Here is a 14,550-nt window from a genome sequence, read left to right as displayed (position 1 = left end):
CGCTACACAAGAGTGACCTAAACACTAGGCCACAAGCCAGGCAAGGCTCAAAGCACCATCCTGTTGAAGCTAGGCCACAGGCAGCCAAGAGGGGTAGCACCAACGGCACAGGTGAATAATGGAAAATGGACTCTTGCTGAGGGAGAATGACACTGTCCTGGCAGGGAGGTGGGGAACAGCTCTTGCTTCTGGTGTTGTCTGTGTATTTTGTATTACGGAGTCACTGGGAAAACTGTAGAATCGCTACTGGGGCAGAAAGCAGGTGTCCTCACCTGCTTGACATTTCCTCCCTGTGGGGCTTGACCAGGTGCCTCATTGCAGCGCTGCTTCATGCAGGACAGACATGATGGCCCACAGGACCCTAACTGACCTACATTTGGAAAAAAAGGAACGAAAACCTGGTGGACTGGCAGAATGATGGGCAGGAGCAAACCTTCTATAAGAAAACCCACATGTTTGCAGTACTCATCCTTCTCCAGCTCTCTGTTACTACTTTGCCCCTCCTTCTGGGACACTGGCTGACACTGGCCACTGTCAAACCTCCCCTAGTATCACACTTCCCCTGTGACACCTCTTACCATATACCAACCATACCAAGACTGAGGGAGTGGACACACGAATGACTGGGGATCTGTGTGTCTTCAGATAGTCCTGTGCATTATAGCTCAGACCCCCCACCCTTTGCACTGGTGCAACTCCATTGGATTACTAAAGCACAACCCAAAAGGTTGCTGTGCCTTGTAGTAACACAACTCCAGAGTCATGGGGTAAAGCACATAACCAGCTTTGAGAACAGGGCCTAAAACCCAGAATTCCCTTCTTCTTCCCACAGTAGAGACTCACAGTGTTGGGCTCTCTCTTACTTGCCCTCCTCTTGGCCCTATACCTCTTTTCCTCTTCGCTGCCCAGAGGGCCAACTTCAAAAGGAAGGGGTTGGCAGTAAAGGTTAGCCCTAAATTATTTGCCCAAGCTCATTTGAGAAGACTACAGCAGAGCTGAAGACAGAAGCCAGAGCCCTGAAGCCCTAACCCAAGGCCCATGGCACCAGTCAAACCTGCCTGCTCTTTCTACCTCCATTGCTTCTACTCTTCTCTACCAAAGATGCACATGACATGAGTGGCATGAGCCAAGAAGATGGGACGGACTTTCTCCTTCCTCTTTGAGGGTGTTTTCGCTCTTCTCATGCTGTTATTGTACCAAAGCATTAAATGACCAAGAACATCTTTCTGGAACGTAGTGATCACTTTTGACTGAGTGCCTGATATTGGCCTGAGTCAATTCCTAATTAGCCCTTCCTCAGGCTGTATTGCCGGAGCAGTCTGGGCCAGGGTCTGAGATGCTGACTAGGGTGAAGCCTGCTGACTCCCGTTTAAGGAACACCTTAATGAGGGGTGTTTGGTGAGTTAAACACTCACATCTTCAGGATTAGGCCACTGGTTTCTCCGGCAGTTTTGCCTGAGTCAGAGCTGAGCAAATCTGAATCCAGACTTCAAGGCAGGGCCTATAGAAATAAAATGATCATGAGTTTTTTGCCTCTTAAAATAGAAGCAGCTATGCTGGGAATCTCAAAGGAGAGGGTTCGCCCTACAGCTGCTTTCTGGAGACACAGATTTAAGCTCAGATAGTTTATAAGTTCTTCACACTGTCTCCTATGCTCTCACTGGGCTCCATTGTCTGTCTGTCTCTTGCCTTGTACAGATTGTAATACTGGGGACCAGTATTTTTTTTCTGTGTTTATACAGCACCTAACACAAAGGCCTAAAGTCCTGGCACAAAGGCCTATTTCAGGCCTAAAGCTGGTAAGAGTTACTACCATAGCAGTAAGATTATAATCATGATAAGGTTTGGGTAGACAGTGTAGACTAAGGTAAGCCCTAAATTGCTCAATGGCAATATGTTACAGGATTTGCTTGCAGTCGCTTGCCCCATGTTTGAGTAAGAAAAGAAGAGGCAAAGGAAATAAGCAAATGAGAGGATGTTAAAAGTGAGGATAACTTTAGAAAGTTCAAAGACAATAGGTCAAAAGAGGTAGGCTAAAGGTTGCTCAGAATACATTTAGCAATGTTATGTTAATTAGATCTGATTTTAGACAAGATCTGTCTTAAACAGGAAATAACAATATGCATATGAATATTAATCAGATTAGCAGCAATTAGAAACATTTATATATTTTTAGTGTTTTTCAGTAAGCTGTTGAGATATAGCCACGTAATAGAGTTAGGGTATATTAATCTGGGCTCACTTCTGGATTTTTGCTATTCAGTCTTGAACTATGGTTCTTGCTGAATATAGCAGGTTTACCCATTTAGCACTTCTGAAAAGCATGGGTTTAAAACTTGGAAGGGGCCTTGGGAGGTCACCTAGTCCCACCGCCCGCTCAAAGCAGGACCAGCCCCAACTAGATCATCCCAGTCAATGCTTTGTCTACCCAGGTCTTAAAAACCTCCAAGGATGGAGATCCCACCACCTCTCTGAGTAAACTGTTCCAGTGCTTTACTAACCTCCTCTGAGAAATGTTTTCCTAATATCTAACCTAAACTTTCCTTGCTGCAACTTGAGCCCATTTGTTCTTGTTCTGCCTCCATCTGTCAGCACTGAGAACAGTCTAGCTCCATCCTCTTTTGAACCCCCCTGCAGGGAATTGAAGGCTGCTATTAAATCCCAGTCGGCCTTCTCTTCTCCAGACTAAATAAGCTCAGTTCCCTCAGTCTTTCCTTCGAAGTCATGTCCCCTAGCCCCCTACCAATTTTTGTTGCCCTTAGCTGGACTGTCTCCAATTTGCCCACATCCCTTCTGTAGTGGGATGCCCACAACTGTACACAGTACTCCACTTGTGACCTCATCAGTACTGAATAGAGGGGAAGAATTACTTCCCTTGATCTTTTGGTGATGCTCCTACCAATGCAGCCCAGTAGCCATTAGCCTTCTTGGCAACAAGGGCACACTGCTGGTTCATAGGAAACTTATTGTCTGCTGTCACCCCCAGGTCCTTTACTGCAGAGCTGCTGCCCAGCCAGTCAGTCCCCAACATGTACGAGTTCATGGGATTGTCCCCTCCTAAGTGCAGGACTTTTCATTTGCCCTTATTGAACCTCAAGAGATTTCTATTGGTCCAATCCTCTACTTTATTGAGGTCTCTCTGAATCCTAGCCCTACCCTCCAGCAAATCTACTACTCCCCCAGCTTAGTGTCATCTGCGAACTTGCTGAGGGTGCACTCCACCCCAACTCCCAGGTCTTTGATGAAGACATTGAACAAAATCGGCCCCAGGACTGACCCCTGGGGCACTCCATGTGATACCAGCTGTTGCCAAAAGTCATCTTTATGCTGTTGCCAAAAAGAACGTAGCCTCAGGAGGAGAAGTGGGTGCTCAGTAGGGCTGTGCAAAATGGCACTGTTCCATTTCAACTTGAGTTTCGAGGTTTTGGTGGAACAACATTTCGTTTCGAATTTAATTTTGATTTGAAACAGCTCTTCCATGTCATTTAGTTGTAACAGTGATGCTCTTTTGACGCTGATTCAACGTTTCACTCATATGCTATAATGGGAAAGGTTGAAACAGCCTCTCTCATCCGGCAGGCAAATGATGGGGGCCTGCAACCCCAGAAGGGCTGCAGGGGCTGTGCCAGTCCTCCTGGGGCTGGGGGCCCCCAATCTGCCTGCCAGATGAAGGAGGGAAACCGAGTGCTGTTGCCTGGGACCAGGGAGCTGGGTAAGGGAACTGAGCCCGATTGCTCAGTTCTCCTCCCCAGCACTACGATCGGGCTGGGGAAAGGAACTCAGCCCAGCTGAGCTGAGTGCCTACCCCCAGCCCAATCTAGTGCTGGGGAGGGGAACTCAGCTCAGCTGGGCTAAGTTGCCTTCCCCAGCCTGATCACAGTGCTGGGGAGGGGAGCTGAGCCTGGGCTCAGTTTCCTTCCCCAGCACTGTGATCAGCTTCCCGCAGCCCAGCAGCAGGAGATGGGGAGAGCCAGGGCTGCACTCCTGGCTAAGTCACATGGGGCTGTGGAGCTGCTGGGAGCACAGCCCTGGTTCTCCCCTGTCTCCCACCACCTGGCTGCTGGCTGCTGGCTGCTTTGAAACTTGAAATGTTTTGACTAGCCTTGTTTTGTTTTGAGGATGCTTCAAAGCCCTTTGTTTCAATTTGATTTTGCTGTTTCGAGCTCAAAATGAGTTGAAACAGTGTCTAATCGAAACAGCCAGCAAAACTTTGCACAGCCCTAGTGCTCAATACCAGGATTTGGCCCAAGCTCTATACTGGACTTGAGTGATAGATATCAGCATTCCTTCATCTGCTTATGAAGAGTTAACCTGCGCTTAGTCTGCATGTTTTGAGGACCTAGTGAGATTTTCTGTTGTGCTGTCATTGCCATCTGGGGAGAAGGAGGGCAGAGTAATTGTGAAATGCAGCCACACCAAAATAGTGCTTCTATTAACAGCTTTGCACTGGTGAAAGAACATGTGCAAGAAGCAAGCCTATGGGGAACCAGACTCAAGCTGTTAGTGGTCTGTGATTTGGACCTTGTAGGCTAGTGTGAACGTAGAGAACCCCAGCTCCAGCTCAGGGCCCTGCACTATTGTGAAACAAAACCAAACTGCAACTTAAGAACCATCCTCAAATACCTTCTTAAGTCATGGCTGCTTGTGCCTGGTCTAGAGCAGAACAATATCATGGCAGGCACCGAAACATGACCTTTCTGCTCACTCCTGCTTGCTAGATCCCAGAAATGAGGCAGGTGTTTGACTTAGAGAAGCCCTGAATGTGCACCAGTACACCCACAGCAGAGAGCCTGAGAGCAGCTCTGGAGCACATATGCTATTAAATAATCCCTTGGTCTTCTCTTCTCCAGGCTAAAGAAGCCCAATTCCTTCAGCCTTGCCTCATAAATCCTTTTCCCTAACAGGCTGTTCCCTTGTTGGAGCCTTTTCTATGACTTAAGGACTTAGAAAATGTAATTAAATGTAATTTAACTTCTTTTAAATGTTAATGACATTGACATGTATTTGGATTAATGAGCCTTTTATAAATATTGATCATTTGCTTGATTGGCCTTACTATACTGTTTAGCCATTTATATCTTATCTGCATTTCATTTTTACATTTGCTATTAAAACTTCTCTGCCTTTCCAATTTTGGCTGTCTAAGCCTTTTGTTTCCCAGAATACCTCTGGGGGTCAACAACAGCAAGTGGGTGTCAATAACTTAGATGGGTTCACAGCTACCCCATGGAGGTCCACAAAGCCACTGAAGCATACTGGTGAACTTGGTCCCAGAGCATTTGCTCTTTTATTTAGGTTGCACCTAACCCCATCATTGGGGTTTTGTAATCATTTAGGGATGCTCCCCATGAATGCCATGGACAGGAAAGAATACCCACGTGTGCTCTGGGAACATGTATTTACTGCATGCTGTAATTTCTGGGCCATGCCAGAGAGTGAACTGAAAATAGTCCTTTGTTTCCATTAAGAATCCCTCAAAGAATCCGCCAGTTCCTGCTTACAGAAATCATGTAAACAGCACGAGCAAACCACATAAACAAATAGAAGGATATTTTCTTCATGAGCAGTGCTCTTAAGTGGCAGTACAATAAACTTTCAATTTGGAGTCAAGCGAGTCAGAAACCAGGGAAGCAAGGAGAGCTGAGTGACACTAACCTGATACACAGCCCTGCCATCAGCCCAGCAGCTTTCAGACCCCCTGCTTAATGACATCAAGGTGCCTGCCCACGGATGGTTTCGGTGTCGGCAATCTGTGGCCAGAGGTCAGAAACACGATCCACTGCTCTGCCTTTGAATCCCAGCCGCATCTTTCAGAAAATCAGAATCAGCCATGGCGTTTTCCCAGGGTCAGCCAGCGGCGGAGATGGGGCAAGATAGGGTTTTTGTTCTGGTTTCGCTCGCTGGTGGCATTCTGGTTTGGTAAAAACCCAGGCCGACTTGGATCTTATCTGGTTCAGTCAGGTTCAGATCAGGGGTTGGGCAAGGGTCTGTCTCTAACAAAATGCCAGCTTTCTTTAAGGGCAAATTCGTCTTCTGCTCCTGCACCACACACATGCATATGTGCATGTACACACATGTACCACACATACCTCACCATCACAACCATGACCCACGTGCAGGGCCGTCTCTGTCAGCCACGGACCCTGCCCCAGCAGCTCTGTGCTGCTGCTATGCCAGGATGGGGCAGATGGGGTAAACCGCAGGATGGAGCGAAATTGCCCCACCTGTAACTCCAGAATACCACAAGACTCCCAGGCACACAGTTTAGGGCTGCCTTCACTGGCATGGGGATCTGAACCATGTCCTGAAGCTGCACAGGGGAGGAGGTCTTCAGTGAGGAAAGAGGGTGGATGAGGTCTGCGAAGGGGGTGTTTTCAAGCTCTATGGAAACACCTTGCCCATGCCCAGGGTGCAAAGTCGGGACAGAGTCCCACCTCCCTTGGTTGGGGGTGGCCTACAGCCCCAGGGGGTCTCCAGCTCTGATTTTGGGTTCAGTAGCCTTCCCTCCCTCTCCCCAGACCACTCACTTGAGATGGACACTGGGAGATGAGATAAGGTCTTTAACCCCTCCTCCACTACCACACACACACTCTGTTCCCACGCAGGGGGCTTTTGGCATCCAGAGGCTTTGTGGTCTCACCCTCAAAGAGTCATCCACTAAGCACATTTTCTGCTTCCCGGGTCTGCCAGTGGGGCCGTTTGCATGAACATCCCCACCCCCATGGTGAAGCGAGCAAAAGCCGAGGATCAATGGTGCATTTTGCTTGAAACTAAACATGGCTCATTAACTAATCGTGTTGGCATGGAGAAGCCCGGAGATAACGCATGCAGCCTGGAGCCCCGTCAAATAGAAACAGGAAACAATCTCTTCGAGTTGAGGAATTCTCCTGACATCCTGCTCTGCTCACCCTCCCCTTCTCTTCATGGTGTCAGAGCGAAGGCTCAGAAATTATTGCCCTCTTCTTGTTAGGCTTTGTCATGTCTTTAGATCAGCCTGAAATATGACCTCCTGGCAGCCGGCAATAGGCACAGGGCTGGGGAGGGTTTCATGCCGCCCATTGTTGTGGCAAGAAGAATGAGAGCTCACAATGGGACGCGGAGAGTCCCGGGATGAAAAAGAAGACGGGCAAAGCAGCTCCTCCAGAAAAGGAGGGGAAATAATACGATCAAAAGGCCAAGCACTCACAGTGACTGTATTTCTCACTGCTATTTTCAAATCAAGCTGGAGTCTCCTTCAGTGCCAATGGGAAGTCGTCTGCAGTATAACAATGCATGCTATTTACAGGAACTTGTTTGCCTCCAGCTATTGCTATTGGTCAACAATATCTGTCCAGCTCTCCGTGCCAAATTGGTTTTTGTTTCACACCAATGGACCATGTCTCCAGGGGCTGGGGTGAGATCAGAATCAGGCCTTTCTTTTCTTTTTTTTTCTTTTTTTTCCTCCATCCCAAATCTCTCAGGAGTAAGATCTGTGGAAACCAGTGCAGTTCAGGGAGAGTCAGATTACTTCTAAAGGGCATTTTTATTGCCTGTAGGAATACACTAAGCTGCACAGGCTCCGTTTGCCGTTTGAGCCAGGTGAAGAACAGCAGATCCATTTCAGGGAGAATTTTGTGATTTCAAAATCCAGTTTTATTCTGATTTGGAACAAAAAGCAAAGATTTCAAAATTATCCACAGAACACAGCCATCATTTTCTGCCCAGCTCTGCTGTGGGGCCCTGTCTCCAGGCCTGAAGCAGCCCATCTGATGGGCTGTCCCAGAGCAGGTGTTCTCCAAAGGCCCGAGTTGTTGAAAACCTTGAAGCCTGGGAGGTCTCCATGGCTTTGAAATCTGCCTCATGGGTCCCAGTGGGTTTTGTTCAAATCAAGCAGCCACTCCGATTTTGAGAAATTCCAATAGGAATTTTTTTTTCATAGTTTTTTTTTTTTCATAGACATTAGGGCTGGAAGAGACTTTGGAAGATCATCGAGTCCAGCCCCCTGCCCCAGGGGCAGGAAGTCAGCTCGGGTCATAGGATCCCAGCAAGATACACATCCAAATTTCTCTTGAAGGTGTTCAAAGTAGGTGCTTGAACCACCTCCAGAAAATGTTGGAAATTTTCTGACAAGGTCTATAATATACCCTCCTTCACACACATACATGCCTGCAGATACACACACACACACACACACACACTCCTGGGCTAAGGACAGAAATAAGTGATTGGAAACCGGTTCAAATCTTTAACACAACAGAGGTTCAGTGCACATAAACCACTTTCAAAATGGACGAAACCAGTTTCAGATAAACATGGATGGATGTTGTATCAGGCTTAACTGATTTGGATTAAATCGGTTTATTGAACTTTTGATCCCCTCCAGATTCAAGTTAACTCACAGCCCCACAGCATCCCAGGATGCTTTGCACAACCCCCCACTTCCCACAGGGAGGGGGGCTAGCCTTCGCCCAAGCTGCCTGCTCCAGGCAAGCAGGAAGGCATGCTCTAGTGCCTCCTGACTTCTGGCCTGGCTCACTGCAGGCATGTGGCTGCATTTCTGGAATCAAAAGTGAATGTCTGTTCACTTGCTTGTGGGTTCAGTCTATACAGCTTAGACTAACTTGTGAAAATTGAATTGGTTCAGCCTCAGTCTTTTTGACTGTCTGCGAAAATTGAATTGGGTCAGCCTCAGTCTTTTTGACTGTCTGCACTTAGCCCTGATGTTCTGGACTCCTGTTTGCATTGTGCACAGGATGAAATGCATTAATAGCACTGGAAGCACAGGCTGGGAGCAAGGGCCAGGGCTAAGTGTCCTTCCTTTTCCAAACTGGTGCCCTCCTCATTGGGCCACAGAGTCCCATTCCCTCTTGTTTCTTTTCTTTGAGGCTCCTTGATTCTTTTCCTCTTGGCTGCTTAGTGCCCCAGCTCTTATCAGTCCCTAGTCTGGTGTTGAGGACATTTTGATGGAAAATGGGAGATGTTCAAATACCTTCTGGATAAGGAGGGCTTAGAGCCTGAGTCTCCCATTCTCTGGGCGAGTACATTAACTGCTAGACTAGCAGATTAAAAGAGGGAGAGGCAGAGTGTCTCCTGCCTCTGTCATTTAGATGCATGACCACAGTGTAAACTGAATGATTGTATGATATGGACATCTAAGGATCCTTCCTCAAAAGAACAAGAGAAAGTTATGTGCTTCTCTTTGTGGGTAAGGATGAGAAAATGTTGCCCGTTTTCAGAACAGGAGAGCTACACACCTCTGCAGTATGGGCCAGGATTGGTACCTGGGGTGCACTAGGCTGGGCAAAGAGTGAACAGGAGAGTTATGTGTCTGCCAGGGTAGATTTGCATAGCACTGCAGAGGCAAGAGGGGTAATTTTTGCTCTAGCTGTGAGAAAGGCTAAGGAGTGGTTTAGGATTTGGGCCTGAGTGTACTGTATAAAATAAAGAAATCCCTAGCAGCAGAGTGAGGGTAAAAGGAGGCATAGAATAAACTTAGGAAAGGAAATAATAATTAATTATGCGCATGTGTGTACTGCCTATCTGTTGTAAGGCTCCCAGTCTTCACCATGTCTTGAACCTGCTTCCATCCTTCATTGCCTCCTACTCCTGGTTGCTGAAGTCCAAAATTCAGGCAGGCTATTCCTTAAGACTAGAGATAGACCTGCCCAGTCTGCTCCACAAGGCTCTATTGTTGTAAGCATTACAGCTTTATCTATGCTGGATAAAGCGTCCTTGCCAAAGCTCAGCCAAAACTGCCTCTGCTCTTCCATCTGCCTCAAAGGCATCATCATGCCTTACCTCTTTGCAAAAACATAAGACCTGCCACTCATTGGGTCAGAACAGAGGTTCATCTTCCCAGTCTCCTATGTCACGCAGTGATGGAGAGCAGATGCTGAAAAGAAGCGTGAACTGGTTATGACCAGGGTTTTTTCCACTGTTCCTCTCTCGCTCCAGCATTTCAGGTCTAGGAAGTTCTGATTCAGAGGCTTTCTCCCTAGCCCCCATGCTCAATAGCTCCTGATGCCCCTTTCCTCCAAGAACGTGTCCAATCTCTTTCTTGAATGTGGCTAAACTATCAACTTCCACCGCATCCAGTGGTAACAAGTCCCACACATTCATGATACACTGTGTAAAAAATAACTTCTTTTTGCTAGTTTTAAACTTATTGCCTGCTAGTTTTATTTTGTGACCCTTAGTTCTTGTATTGTGTGAGAGAGTAAATAATAAATCCCAATGTACTTTTTCTTCTCCATTTAATATTCTGTAAACTCTTATCATGCCCCTCATCAAGCCTCTCTTTTCTAAACTGCAGGCCTAGCCTCTTTACTCTCATTTCATATGGAAGTCCCTCTGTCCACTTATCATCCCGGTTGCCCTTCTCTGGACCTTCTCTAGTTCTTCTATATCCCTTTTCAGGTGTGAAGGCTGTGGCACAAGGATCTGGCCATCCTTAAATTTAGGACTGGGGACTTGATGCAACCACAATGTGTATCATTAATATATGAAAAAGCAAGGCTGTTTTTAGTGACATTTTAGAAAGTTCAAGCATGTCTGTTTCTAATGTAGACCCCACAGCAGCTATCCCTAGGAAACCTAAATACAGCCTAACATTAGTCTCTGTCTCCTTTAAAGACTTCCCCTTCCCTATTCTGTTGCACCATCCGTTCACAGGAAAATGCATGCTGAGGTATTAGACAGCTTGTCCTGACAAAGCCCTGGTGAGAGTTGCTGACCCTAATAAAAAAAGAAAGGTTTTAAAAAAAAATCCATCCTGGGAGAATAAAAAGGTTGACCCAGGTTTCTTCCACTCAAGGCTTTTATCCCTTAGTAAATTATTAGCCAAAGCTGTCCCTTTGAAGAAAATAAATTAAGGCAGTGGTTGTCAACTTGCAGCCTAAGTCCAGACCCACCTCGCACAGCCACTGGATGCAGGCCATGGAGGTGGAGAGTCGTCAGTAGCTTTCCTGTAGCAGTGGGCTTTGGCAGCATGGGCCTTCATCCATGCTGCTCCCAAGCTGCAGGAAGAAGCAGCAGTGATGACAGCGGCAGCTGGGTCCTAACACCAGCCCACCTTGGACTCAAGCTAGGTCCTTTTGGCTTGCTACCAGAGAACATTGCCAACTGAATTAAGTTGTATTTTGGAGAAGCCATTTGAGAAGCCATCCAGTCTCCCAGATCAGGACAAACCCACCCCTTAATTTGAGTGTGGTGTTCCAACCTTTCAGTGAGCCCAGCCAATTTGAAGAGGCTTAGGTCTGAATTTCGAGCAAACCCTGTAAGGGTACTGGTTTCTTAAGAGGCTTTTATGAATGTTGATTGGAGAGAACTGAATGTAGATAGTTGGTTGGGAGCACAGGCTCCAGGCAGCTGCACGTAAGCATTGACTCCCAGTTATATCCCTCTCCAGTTTATGTATCGATAAAATCTAACCTGTTCCTAGGAGCTGTCTAGGAGCTGCTCCTCTGCTGAACCCACGACAACACAAACTCAGGGTTGAATGTTCCCATGATGCATATTACAGGGGTGATGAGGCTGAGTTTTGAATGAACAAAGGTTTGAAATCCAGAGCTGGATTTCAGTCAGTGCCAGCTCTGTATTTTGGGTGAACCAAGCCCCAGATTTCAGCTAATTTGGAAGATCCTTGGGCAGAATTTCAAAAGTGGCACATAGTTTTCTGATGGAAATGGTGTGAAAAACTAGAGCTTTTATGCAGTTTCTGCCTGAGACTAAGCTTCAGCTGAGTTCTACTTTGGGGTTTGGTGTTCATTTGAAACTTGGGATCAAAGCTGCAAAATGACACAGTGAGAAAAGCACTGAGAACAGAGACTCAGCTGCATGGACCTTAAAAATGGCCTGTTGGGGTTGAGATTTAAACATGCATTAGTGCCAGAGTGCATGATGTGAACTGTACAGTTTCACAGTTCTCTAAGTTTAGACTAGGAGGGAACAGCCCCTATCTGAAAAGCAGATCCCACCTCTGAAAAAAGTACATTTAATTTGCACATAACTGTATATATACCTTTTGTATGTATGTACACACATGCACACACGCACACACACAGATGCTCATACACACACACACAGAGAATATTTATTGAATACAAGATGAGTATTTACCCCCAGATGGCATGGGGAAAAAGCCCCTCGTCTTAAAATTTCATACAAGGAAATACATTGTCTATCACTAAACTGCTGCCAAAAGCAGCATGTACTCAGTAATGGAAACCAACTACGATGTAGATTAAATGCATCCGACATTGAGCATAACTATAAAATGCATGGCCCGCACTGGGCAAACATGCCCATGGGAACATTTAATCTTAGGCAAAAAGCCGAGATACTGATGGGACCCAGTGATGGGGGTGGGTATTATAAGGCCAAGACCCCCTCCTGCCCGACCTCTTACTTGCTGTCATGATATGGCCTCCCCAGGGGTGGCCAAGATGTCTCTATGTCCCCGTGACTGTGCTGGCTGCACCTTATGGGGTGCCTACTAATCTCACCTGCCACCTCTTGCTGGTTTAAATAATGAATCGGGTGGCTGCCCTCAGGTTACTGCTCAGTCACAGTCCTGACAGACTCCTCTAAACCCTGTGGATTGTTGGACCCCTTATTGGGTCCCACACTCAGGAGGTGCCTTACGATACCTCCAAGGCTTATGGGTGGGATGCATGGCTCCAAAACCTCTCCTTTACCACACCTGAGGTCTCGCAGGTGGCAATTAAATATTGTCCCTGTTTATGAGGTCTCCATCTCATAAAAAGATAGCAACACAACAATAACATAGGGTCCACACTCTATCCCTTTTAAGAAGGCAAGCTTTTCTCTCAGTTTAATGGGCCTCCTGCCCACCAGCACTTATGGGTTTCTATAGCCTCTTAATCCTACCAGAAGCAGAACAGGCATTCAAGCATCTCCAAGTAGCTTCCTCTATAAGAGCTCCTTCTCCCTTCTCTGTTGCCAGAGAACTAACCCTCTAGTCCCTGCTCTGGGGTTTATATGTGCCCAAGGCCCTGCCTTCTTCTGGTCAGCTGAGCGGGTGCAGATGCAGGCTAATTCCATCATTAGCCTGATGCCACAGTAACCTGCACCTGTGGGGTTTCTGCCTGGCTGCTAGGGCCCTCTCTCTAGGCAGTTTCTGCCCTTAAAGGAGCATCCACCTTAGTACCCTGTGACACTTGCGTGCACTGTTGGGGATAACCAGATGCTCTCTGCCTATCCCAGATACCTATCTCTGCCTATCCCAAATGTTCTTTTCTCGCCTGCCATGTCTTCATGTATCTGTTTTAACAGCTGGGAGTTGGGTGTAGGAGAAGTGACAATTCTGCTAGGTCCTCCCCTGGAAGGTTGCTTCATAGGATTCCTCCTCTTACATCCCACCCTTACCACATCCCTGATGACACGCACTTGGGCTAGAATCTTGTTTAGCTGGAATATACTGCTGGATGTTGCTGTTTGGCTTACCAAATAAAGTTTGTGAGTTATGTTCACTCACATGGACTCACTCATACTCTCTCACACATGACTTACTAAGATCACCAGTCTCCCATTAATTCCTTATAGGACCCAGGGTTCCTCAATTAAGATAAGTCCGTTCTCAAGTTAATCAGATAAATCTCCTATCTGTTCATTTCCCCAGGTTCTTGGGTCTGTCAGAATGAAATAAGCCCACCGAAGGTCCACTGAAAGCTTAAAAACAAACAAACAAAAACCCAACCAAGGCAAATATGTCACATCCTTCCCAATTCCTGGGTCGATTAAATTAAATCAGTCCTCCAAGGCTCCTGCACCCTCACTCTCTACCATCAGGTGCCTCTGGCTCTGCAGCTTGAGCCCTCACCTGGCTGTTCTCAGGTGATCTCCCAGTGCTGCAGGTCCAAGGCTCTGCTGCAAGAGTCCTCCAACCACCCTTGCCAGCTGACTTGCCCACTTCCTCCACAGTTGGCTGTGGGTTGCTGTCAGCTGAGAAGGCCTACAGCGGCTCTGTGCTCTGCTGGCAATGATCAGCCCTCAGTTGCCCCTTTTCGAGGCTGGAAATACTTCCTTATGCTCCATCCATCACTCTGGAGAGAGCATGCACTGTGCAAGCACATCGGCCTGCTCCAGGCTCCAGCTAGGTTCTCCATTGCACTTGTGTTGAGTATTTCCCATGCAAGTTCTGTGGGGCTTTTCTCCAGCCCTGGTCTTCTTCTCACTCCCTGCCACAAGGATAGGTTAGTACTGTATAGCCCAGGGGTAGGCAATTATTTTGGCTGGAGGGCCACTTAATGAGTTTTGGTGAGATGTCAAGGGTCACACACGTAAAATCTTTCAGAAGATACCATTTTAATGAATTATAGATAAAAAAAAAACAAATCACATACTAAAAATCAAATGCTTACTATAACATAATTTAATTTTATTTCAAAAAATTATTTAAGATCTGATTTATATTTCTTTTTGAGTAGTGTATATAGGGGAGAATGCATAATCACTCAAAATAAAGTCTTACTCTTGTATATTGTGTGGGTGGGGCTGTGGGAGAGTGGGGGTGTGCTGGCTGGCCAAATAGGTGGAAGGTGGCTAGGAGCT

Source organism: Gavialis gangeticus, unplaced genomic scaffold (assembly GCF_001723915.1).
Source record: "Gavialis gangeticus isolate Ggan-Ray unplaced genomic scaffold, GavGan_comp1, whole genome shotgun sequence".
Lineage (NCBI taxonomy): Eukaryota > Metazoa > Chordata > Crocodylia > Gavialidae > Gavialis > Gavialis gangeticus.
This window is presented reverse-complemented; position numbering follows the sequence as displayed.